The following is a 9,753-nucleotide window of genomic DNA, read 5'->3' on the forward strand; positions in this document are numbered from 1 at the left end:
AAGAAGATGTGGTTTATCTATACAATGGAATACTACATGGCAATGAGAAAGAATGAAATCTGGCCATGTGTAGCAATGTGGATGGAACTTGAGGGTGTTATGCTGAGCGAAATAAGTCAGGCAGAGGACAGATTCCGTATGTTTTCACTCACATGTGGACCTTGAAAAACTCAACAGAAGACCATGGGGGAAGGGAAGGCGAAACAAGAAATAGTTACAGAGAGGGATGGAGGTAAACCCTAAGAGACTCTTAAATACAGAAAACACACTGAAGATTGATGGGGTGGGGGAGAGGGGAAGGAGGGTGATGGTCATGAAGGAGGGCACTTGTTGGGATGAGCACTGGGTGTTATATGGAAACCAACATGACAATAAACTATGAACGAAAAAATAAATAAAATCTTTTGTAGTGTTCATGCAAAATTTAGAGAAATTTTCATAAAGTTAATTTTAATTTCTTCCATTGATTTTAATTTAATGCTATTTCTCTTATAGAGGTCCAGAGGTCCACAGACCTTTTACCATATCCCTTAAGGAAGTGTTATTGTTTTATTGTTGCAAACTGGACCATATCTATTTAAATATAATTTTTAAACAATGGTTTCAAATCTGTGGTCACTGACTCTTGAAGGGGCCACATCAGGGGATTTCTCGAATCTATATAGGTCCATCATATTTTTAGACTGAATAAATATATATTGCACACAGCTTTTATGTTTTTCCTCAAATGTATTTAGATACTATTATAATTATCTATTTAAAGTACTATTGGGGGTGCCTTAGCTCATTCAGTTAAGCCTCCAATTCTTGATTTCTGCTCAGGTCATGATCTCACAGTTTGTGAAATCGAGCCCCATGTCAGGCACTGTGCTGACCTTGAAATTCTCTCTTTCCCTCTCTCTGCTCCTTACCCTCCTCAAAATAAATAAAACAATACAGTGGTACCAAAAAGTCTTTCATATTAGTTTTGGAAAAATTTATTTTTCCAATCAATAGCTAATAGAACTTTGATAACTATGATAGAGGAATACAGAAAATATTTTCCACATGAAAAGGGTCCTTCTTCTCACAAAAATTCAAGTGTCATTTCTACCCATCTCCTTGTTCTGTTGTTGAAGATCACGGATTCAGGCAACCACCCTAGGGAACCAAGGGAGATTTCAGAAGTATAGCTTCTCATATGAAGATTACTTAACCATACATAATATTCATAATTTTCAACAATGGAAAACAAGAATTATTTCATAACATAGGCCACATCATAATACAGAGTTCCAACCAGGGTGTGTGTGTGTGTATGTGCATGCTCATATGAAGCACAGGGCTGAGTTTTCATACAGATGTCTGATGTAACAATACATAACATGATGGCAAAATGGCAGGCAATTTAGTTCTGTAAATACCCCACCCCAATGCTGAATTCATTAAGATATTCTTCACAGGAAATATTCATTTCAAAAAAAAAAAAAGATTACTATTCAAATAAGCCCTTGTTTCAGACAGTTTTTATTTTCCCACAGTTACATGACAAAGAATAATTTAGCTAATCTTTTCCTATGGTATTTCCGGCTTATTTCTTAAACAGAAGGATTCCTGTTTCGAGAAAATTCATAAATGTCCACTTTTCTTTCAAAAACCTGGGTGACCTAATATGATTTCAATTTTACAGGGGGGTGGAGGGAGGACTAGCCAATGGGAATCACGTAAAAGTTATTGGTTTGCTGCCATTATAATGAAAACCATGTGTATGGGGGAAATTTACCCCCATAAATCTCTCAGTGCACATAACTTCTAATTAAAACCTCATAACAATCTTTTTCAAATAATGAACACAATTTTGAGATCGAGTATAATTTCATTATTTCAGAAATGGATGTGAGAACCATGTGTCTGGGAATGTGTTGGTTCGTACTATGACAAGGATACCAGAAGAGAACATCATAGTCCCCATATCTCAAAAAAATGCAAGAGGAGGGAAGTTGTTGACTTCAAAAACCAGCATTCACTGCACAGAACTAACATCCAGTGGGTTTCAGATATACTATCTGGTTAAGAATTTAGATAATCAGTCTTTCCAAGAAGTGTGTATACTCTAGATAGAATTCATATTATATTACATTAAAATTATCTGAGTTGTGCTGAAAACACAGCTCATAGTATATGCTGCTTTGTGGATCCAGGGTAAGAAGTGTGTACTGATGATACCACGATCCCATTCTTTGAATCCTGACAGCCAGCTTGCCTCTTGGCAACTCCTTCTTGCCAATCGAAATTAGTGCTAAACAAATTCCACGGAGGACAAGTGTCTTTCCAGAGGAAGACAGATTGCATAAAGGGCACACAATAAAGTCTCAATGATTCCAGTTTGTGCCAAGTTTCAAAAACATTCATGAACAATGAAGAAAATATTTCCTTTCGGTTAGAATCCTAAAGAGAGAACAGTAATTTGGCCCTTAAAATGGTATGTTAACGGCCTTCCTTATTGACGATTGTTTCTTATCTCAGTTGGACAATATTGATAATGGTAATAAACATGTTTATTCTATTAGTTTAAATGGAGCACTTATTCTGCCCTAAGGAACCCTCTTTGAACTCCTTTCCCTTCTCCTGAAAGTCATGGCTAATCAACAAGCATAAATTACTATTAAAATACAGTAAATCTAATGGGCATATTACTTGCCTCTTAACATCAAGTTAATTCATCAACTATCAATATACTCTAATGGTAGTTGATAGAAATTATAAATGATACCTTTACTGAAGCAAAAGAACATTTAACCATAGGTAATACAGGTGATAAACTTCCAGCACGGGCTCAACAAAAACATATGTGACTGCCTCTATGCCAATGCAAAGGGTTTTATTGAGTGCACCTGATTTTTAGCCTCTTTCAGTATTCCCTTTTAATAGCTTAATAAGGACCAGTTATAGCCTAGCTAGCTCCTGCACATGTGCTTAAAATTCAGAAAGCTCCATCAGACAAGCTTATCAATGTATAGAAACTCATCAGAAGCAGCATAACATGGATTTAATGTTCGAAGGGGAAAAAAACCCCTATTTTTAAATTAACCTGGCCCTTTGTTGTAAATTATTTTCACAATCTGCTTAGAACATCTAAGGTCCGGCCTATCAAAGGGTTCCCAAGACCCTTAATTCAGGCCTGGCCTTTTTGTGAAAGAGCTCAAGCTGCTGGCTGCAACAAGGACTCTGGGATTACAACTGAAGGAGGCTACCTAAGAGTGATCATTCTTCGCAAACATCTGCAGCCATTGAGAGGCGACCTGCTCAGAGGGCCGGGGAAGCAGGCCATTATGGTCTGGCCTTCTGTGTCCTCTCTCAGCTGCAGGCACACACGAGTGCCAGGTGCAGAAGCCTCGCTCAAGAGGAGACTATAGACCGGGGTAATGGTCACGGCGATTATGAACTGATAATTATTCCCTCCCTATTTCCTTGTTTCAACCAACCGGTTGTCCCACTGATTATTTTCTCTTTATTGCCAAAAATGGTATCCTATGGCTAGGGGTTGATTATATCTTTCTTTCTGGCAAGACTTTCATTTCAAAATTACATAGCATATAGTTTGTTAGATTGTACCTATTAGCCACAAATCTGAAGAAATCACCCTATTGGATATTTCACAGTGGAAAGTTGGAGGATTAATGCAAAATATTATAATCTTTTTTTTTCAACTATAACTCCATATGTGGTCCACTTGATTTTTTTTTTTTTTTTTTGTCCATATTGGTTGAGCATGCTTTCAGTTTATCTTTGTGGAGCTCTCCTCATTTTCGCTGAAATAGACCGAAGAAGCTGTATTTTATTTCTGAGTACCTACTAGAGCACACCACTATGCTTGCATTCACAAATGTGGCACAACTTTTATACGACGTAATAAAATAAGCATTTTTATAGTCGTGTACTCTAAGGCCAAACACTAATTAAAAACAGGATGGAACTTTTATTTCCCCCATTAGAGATATGAGAGCCAAAGTGTTTCAGTAGAACAATGGTTTTCATTGCTACACAGCGTCTTTATTAAAGGCTGTCTGAATACAAGAGTTTCAAATGATTATTGTACAAGTAACGGGGGCTACTCAGTGATGTTACCTTAAGAGACTATCTGCCAAAATTGAGTGCCATAAAAGAAAGAAATTTGGAATTCAATGCTTCAACGCTAAATAATTGAAACAATTATAAAATGGGCACAGTGCTCTCAAGTGAATGTATTCTTTCATCCGGAATCTTCAAAACTTACCAGTTTGCCAAGTCTTCATTAGTAGAAGAACATTTCAAGTCTTATAGATAATTGCTACTAACATCAGTGACATCTTAAAAAGAGATTTAACATTTCTGGAAATTTTGAAGCATATGAGGGGAGAAATTTGTTTTTCATTTTACTCTTTTCCTCAAAGGGTGAAGAAAAAAATGTAGTTGGGAATATTAAAATCATGAAATATCAAGCATATTTTCTAGACCTAAAATAACTCTGCTACCTTACAAATATTAACTATATTATAGAGAAATCGGTTTGCTCACCAAATTATTATATTTATTTTAAATTTTAAAAGAAATCTTACCAGTCAGTATAAGTTACTACTTGAATTTCTTTAAAAAAAAAAAAAAATAAGTAGGAGCTCATGCTGTCGAGCTTCATGGAATCTAACACTTCTTTCTTCACTTTTTCTAGAATTTGAGAAGCAGAACAAGACTGTAAAGAAAAAGAATATTTTTAAATGTGCTCTACTGTGTCAAATGGATTCAGAAAGCACTTTTGAAAAAAAAAAAAGAAATGGATTTGAGAAGAAAAGAGAAATACAAACTTCATTGACTATTACTTTTACTCTATGAAATATTATCTACTACTCTCTGTTGGAACTGTATATTCCATATGACATTATTTTCTCTCTTTCTTGCAGTGTGGAAATGTTTCCATCTGTTAGAAGTTGGTCTCACCATTTCTCTGAGGGAAATAAATAAAACAAACAGAAATTTTGTGGCCAACTGGAACATAAACCCCAATGAACAAACATCAGGTACACATCCAGCATTCATGCTCCCTCGGATTTAAATGTCCCAGCTCTTCAATTGCCTGGGCTCTGTCTTGGCTAAGACTGGCTTGTGACTTTTCCATTCGACACCAGATTGTTAGGGATTCCACTACGATTTCTGAGTGGTAAAATTATCTATTATTGAGTCTAAGATGTATATATTTTGAGTGTCTAATGCATATATTGTATCAACTTTGATTCAGGTACGTAGGTGGTTTCACACACCTCTAACTCTAAGGTAGAGAATGATTTAAAAATTTTTTAATGTTTATTTCTTATTTTTTGAGAGCCAGACACAGAGCATGCACAGGAGAGGAGCAGAGAGAGAGGGAGACACAGAATTCAAAGCAGGCTCCAGGCTCTGAGCTGTCAGCACAGAGCCGGATGCAGAGCTTGAACTCACAGACCGGGAGATCATGACCTGAGCCGAAGTCGCAGGCTTAATGGACTGAGCCACCCAGGCACACCAGTAGAGACTGATTTAAAAATTGACCAAAGACACATTTCCTTTTTCAAATAAAAAACACAGTACATTTGAAAATACTATTTAGGTCACCAGGCCAGGAGTAACAAGTTCCTGTTTATTTTAACATTTGCTCTTCCTCTTCTCCCCTGGTCATTTTCAGCAAACAAAGCAATACGGTTTTTAAATTCTGATTTCTACAAGAGTATAGGATTGCCATATTTCTGGGTGCAGATCCAAGATGGCAACGTTAGTAAGTGCACTGAATCTTTGCAGCTTCTTCTTACAGAGCAACGTGCCTGTCCCCTTTAGGCCAAAATGCTCTGGCTCTGGCACTGTAGACCTCAGCTCTGGTGCCAATATTCATTGTATGCAATGTTGAATAATCCGAAACCATTGACTATCTTATGAAAGTGGCTTCCAAATGTATGCCTTTGGGACATTCCCCCACCCCCACCCCCTTTTTTTTTTTTTACCTCCTCATTATTTCATTGTGAGCCAATCCTGAGCCAATCTGGAAATAATATCACCGAACCTATTCACTTTGTCGAGAGTTGTGTAAAGCAGCACAAAGTCATCCAAGTGCACCCAAGTGACTGGCATGCTACTCTGTAACTGTCCAAACTGCAGCACCGCAGGCCAACGGAATCTTCTCAACTGTCATCTAGTGCAAGCAAATGTGGCCCCTTTAGCTGCCTACAGTCCCACTACCTCATAATCGGACACTTACCCTTAACTACTTTTTGAAAGTAGTATATGCCATCTGTCACATTATGGGGCATGATTTTTTTTTTTTAATGTTTATCTTTGAGAGAGAGAGAGAGAGAGAGACATACAGAGCAGGAGCAGGAGAGGGGCAGAGAGGGGGGAAACACAGAACTTGAAGTAGTCTCCAGGCTCCCTGCGGTCAGCACAGAGCTGGACGCCGGGCTCGAACTCACAAACTGTGAGATCATGACCTGAGGTGAAATCAGACGCTTAACAGACTGAGCCATCCAGATGTCCCTTGGGGACATGATTTTTGCTTCTTGCTATCATCAGGGGATGCTAGAAATGAGGGATGCTAAGCACTCTAAAGTATGGTAAAACTTCAGAGGGAAGCTCTATTTTCACTCGTTTGTTGTGAATGTGTTCACTGGTTAAGAATGCTAATAATATAGAGAGAATTCCCAGAAGTTTTTGGTAAAATTCCACATACATATAGGAGTTAAAGAGAGTCAGTTATAGGCATCCAGTACGGTTCAAAAACAAACACTGTGGCTGTGGATTTGACGTGGGTAGTCTTTAAAGAGACAGTGTTACATGGTTAAGTCTTTAGTTTAACCTCTCTTAACCTCATTATGTGTGACTTGCAATTTTCTTAGTCCTGATGATGTCACAGTGTATTTTCATTCTAAACTTTCAAACCAAGATGCATAATTTTCAAACCTACACTACCTTCTCTCCACCCTAGAAGTACTCATACGATGCCTCATTTATGAAAAACAAATAATTATCTTGCTTACTTTTTGTGTTAACTTGATGTCCTGGGTTTTTACATTTTCTCTGGTAATTCAATGAGTTCTCCAGATTCCCAAGATTTTCACTTTTCTGAAAAAGGCTGCATTTATAAGGTACTGATTTTATAAGAATTTCAGTTTTATCTTATAGTTTTTAGTGACCAACATTGGAATAAGCTTACAAACCTGAGATTCCAGTGGTGTAGACAACGACACCACTACCTGTCCAGCACTCAACTTCTGGAACTGCCCCTTCCTCAACTCTAACTATATGGGTCCAGGAAAAAGGGGTGGTGACTTTATGGGCCTCTGCCAACCACCCCTCAAACACAAGGCCACTGCTGATTGGTCCAGAAGTGGGCACCTGACTCAAAATGACCAGTCAGATCCCTTCCCTGGGCCTCCTGAGCTGAACCCAATGTAAGCAGTTGGCCTTTCTCCAGTGGTGGAAACTACACGATGCAAAATTCAGTAGCTTTTAATGATCATGTTCCCTGCCCACAGGGAGGAGGTGGAGGAGATGAAACTTAACAGTAGAGATATTAAAAGAGATAAGAGATAGAATGAAAGACACCTGTCATGTCCCCAGGCCCAGTTGTTCCCAAGACCCAGTCATATCTTTACCCTTCTTATGATTTACCTCTTCATTCCTTCCATTCAGTTAATGTCTCTGCCCTTCTCAGCTTCCACAAAGATAGCTTTCTATCACAACTAAAACAAATGTTGTTAATACCCTAGTGCTAATCCTAAGTAATGCAGATTTTGAAAATAAGAAAGCTATGATTAAAATAGAAACTGAATCATGGGAATGCAAACCGATGCACCCACTCGTATGGAGGTGCTTCAAAAAATTAAAAATAGAACTACCCTATGATCCAGCAATTGCACTACTAGGTATTTATCCAAAGGATACAGGAATGCTGTTTCGAAGGGGCACATGCACCCCAATGTTTATAGCAGCACTGTCCACAATAGCCAAAGTATGGAAAGAGCCCAAATGTCCATCGACTAATGAATGGATAAAGAAGAAGTGGTATACATACAATGGAGTGTTACTCAGCAATCAAAAAGGATAAAATCTTGCCATTTGCAACAACATGGATGGAACTGGAGGATATTATGCTAAGTGAAAGAAGTCAGATGGAAAGACAAATATCATGTGATTTCACTCATATGGAATTTAAAATACAAAACAGATGAACATAAAGGAAGGAAACAAAAGTAGTATAAAAACAAAGATAGAGACAAACCATAAGACACTCTTAAATACAGAGAACAAAGTGGGGGTTTTGGGTGGGGGAATGGGCTAAAAATGGGTGAGGGGCATTAAGGAGGACACTTGTTGGGATGAGCACTGACTATTATATGTAAGTGATGAATCACTAAATTCTATTCCTGAGATCATTATTATACTATATATTAACTAACTTGGATATAAATTTTAAAAATATTAAAAAAAAAAAAGGAAACTGAAGCTTCTTAACATTCGTGTCTATTTCTATTTACTCCTAGACACAATAATAAAGGAAGAGGCTGTGAACAAATCTCAGAATTTCTGAGATGTCCAGCGCAGTTTGTCCTTTCCTCCCAAATCCTGTATCACATATACTGAGAATCAATAAAACAGCAATTATGTGGTCTTTTCTATTTTCTCAGTACTGGCAGGGATATAAGAGAAAAATAAAATATTTTCCATTTGGTTACATTTACCTTATACTCCTCACTTAGTAAAGAGTTACTGCCTTAGTAATTTGGTTAGGGTCACATGGATAGTAAATTTAAAATTAAACCAAGATTTAAATACAGGAATTATTTCAGTGTCTAGTTTTTGTGTTTTTTAAAACCACCAACCATGTGTTATTCTTTTCTAACCAAGAATGTATCTTCCCCCCTCACCTCAATACTTTATTTTGACAAATTTCCAACCTCAAGAAAAGCTGAAAGAATAGAACAAAGAAAAATCCATACATTCTTTACCTAGATTCACCAAATGTGGTACATTTGCTCATTCTTATGGTAGGTCAGAGATGGATAGATGGATAGAAAGCAAGAGAGAGAGAGAGAGGGAGGGGGAGACACAGTACGAACAGGGGAGGGGAAAAAAGAGAAGGGTACAGAGGATCCAAAGCAGACTCCTCACTGTCAGCCCAGAGTCTGACATGGGGCCTGAACCCACAAACCATGAGATCATGACCTGAGCCGAAGTCAGACACTTAACCAACTAAGCCAGGCAGGCATCCCATAAAATAATAATTTTCTAATTGTATTCCACATTTTTTTAGTTAAAATATTTCTGCAGGGAAGAGTTTTTGTTTGCTGACTCCTCACTGTTTTCGAATATCATAATAAAATTGTGGATTAATGTTTATTGAATGTGTTATGACTACTATTACTCATTTTGATGCTTGAGTTATTCCAAATGTGACCAATGGAAGCCCCCATTAAGCTAGTTTCTGTGTCCTTTTGACATGTTGTCATTACTCTTAGAGAATTTTCTTTCTTTTTTAGCTCAAAATGTTCTAGGCTCGCCTTGTACTTCCCTATTCCACACCTGAAGTCAGCCATGGAGTCTTGGTCCTTGCGCTGGGGAATGGCATTAGAGGCTGAGATATGGGTGCTGGAGATGCTCGTTGCTTCTGGAGTGTCATTGCTCCAGGCTTTTTCAATGGACTGAGCTGTGAGATGAATTTTTATAAATGACTTGATCCTTATGCCTCCAATTCAAATCTTATACCATAGATTT

The 9,753-nt window shown here is 37.7% G+C and overlaps 1 long non-coding RNA gene across 1 annotated transcript; it reads right to left on the minus strand.

Moving 5' to 3' along the window:
* Nucleotides 1-952: 952 nt before the first annotated feature.
* LOC120224580 lies at nucleotides 953-6,135 on the minus strand. The gene is made up of 3 exons (XR_005526616.1): nucleotides 5,988-6,135; nucleotides 4,578-4,708; nucleotides 953-1,140 (listed from the first exon to the last, which is right to left on the minus strand). It is a non-coding gene; the product is annotated as an uncharacterized LOC120224580 (long non-coding RNA).
* Between the last annotated feature and the right edge of the window lie 3,618 nt (nucleotides 6,136-9,753).

This window comes from Hyaena hyaena, unplaced genomic scaffold, assembly GCF_003009895.1.
Source record: "Hyaena hyaena isolate Hyena2069 unplaced genomic scaffold, ASM300989v1 scaffold_1193, whole genome shotgun sequence".
NCBI lineage: Eukaryota > Metazoa > Chordata > Mammalia > Carnivora > Hyaenidae > Hyaena > Hyaena hyaena.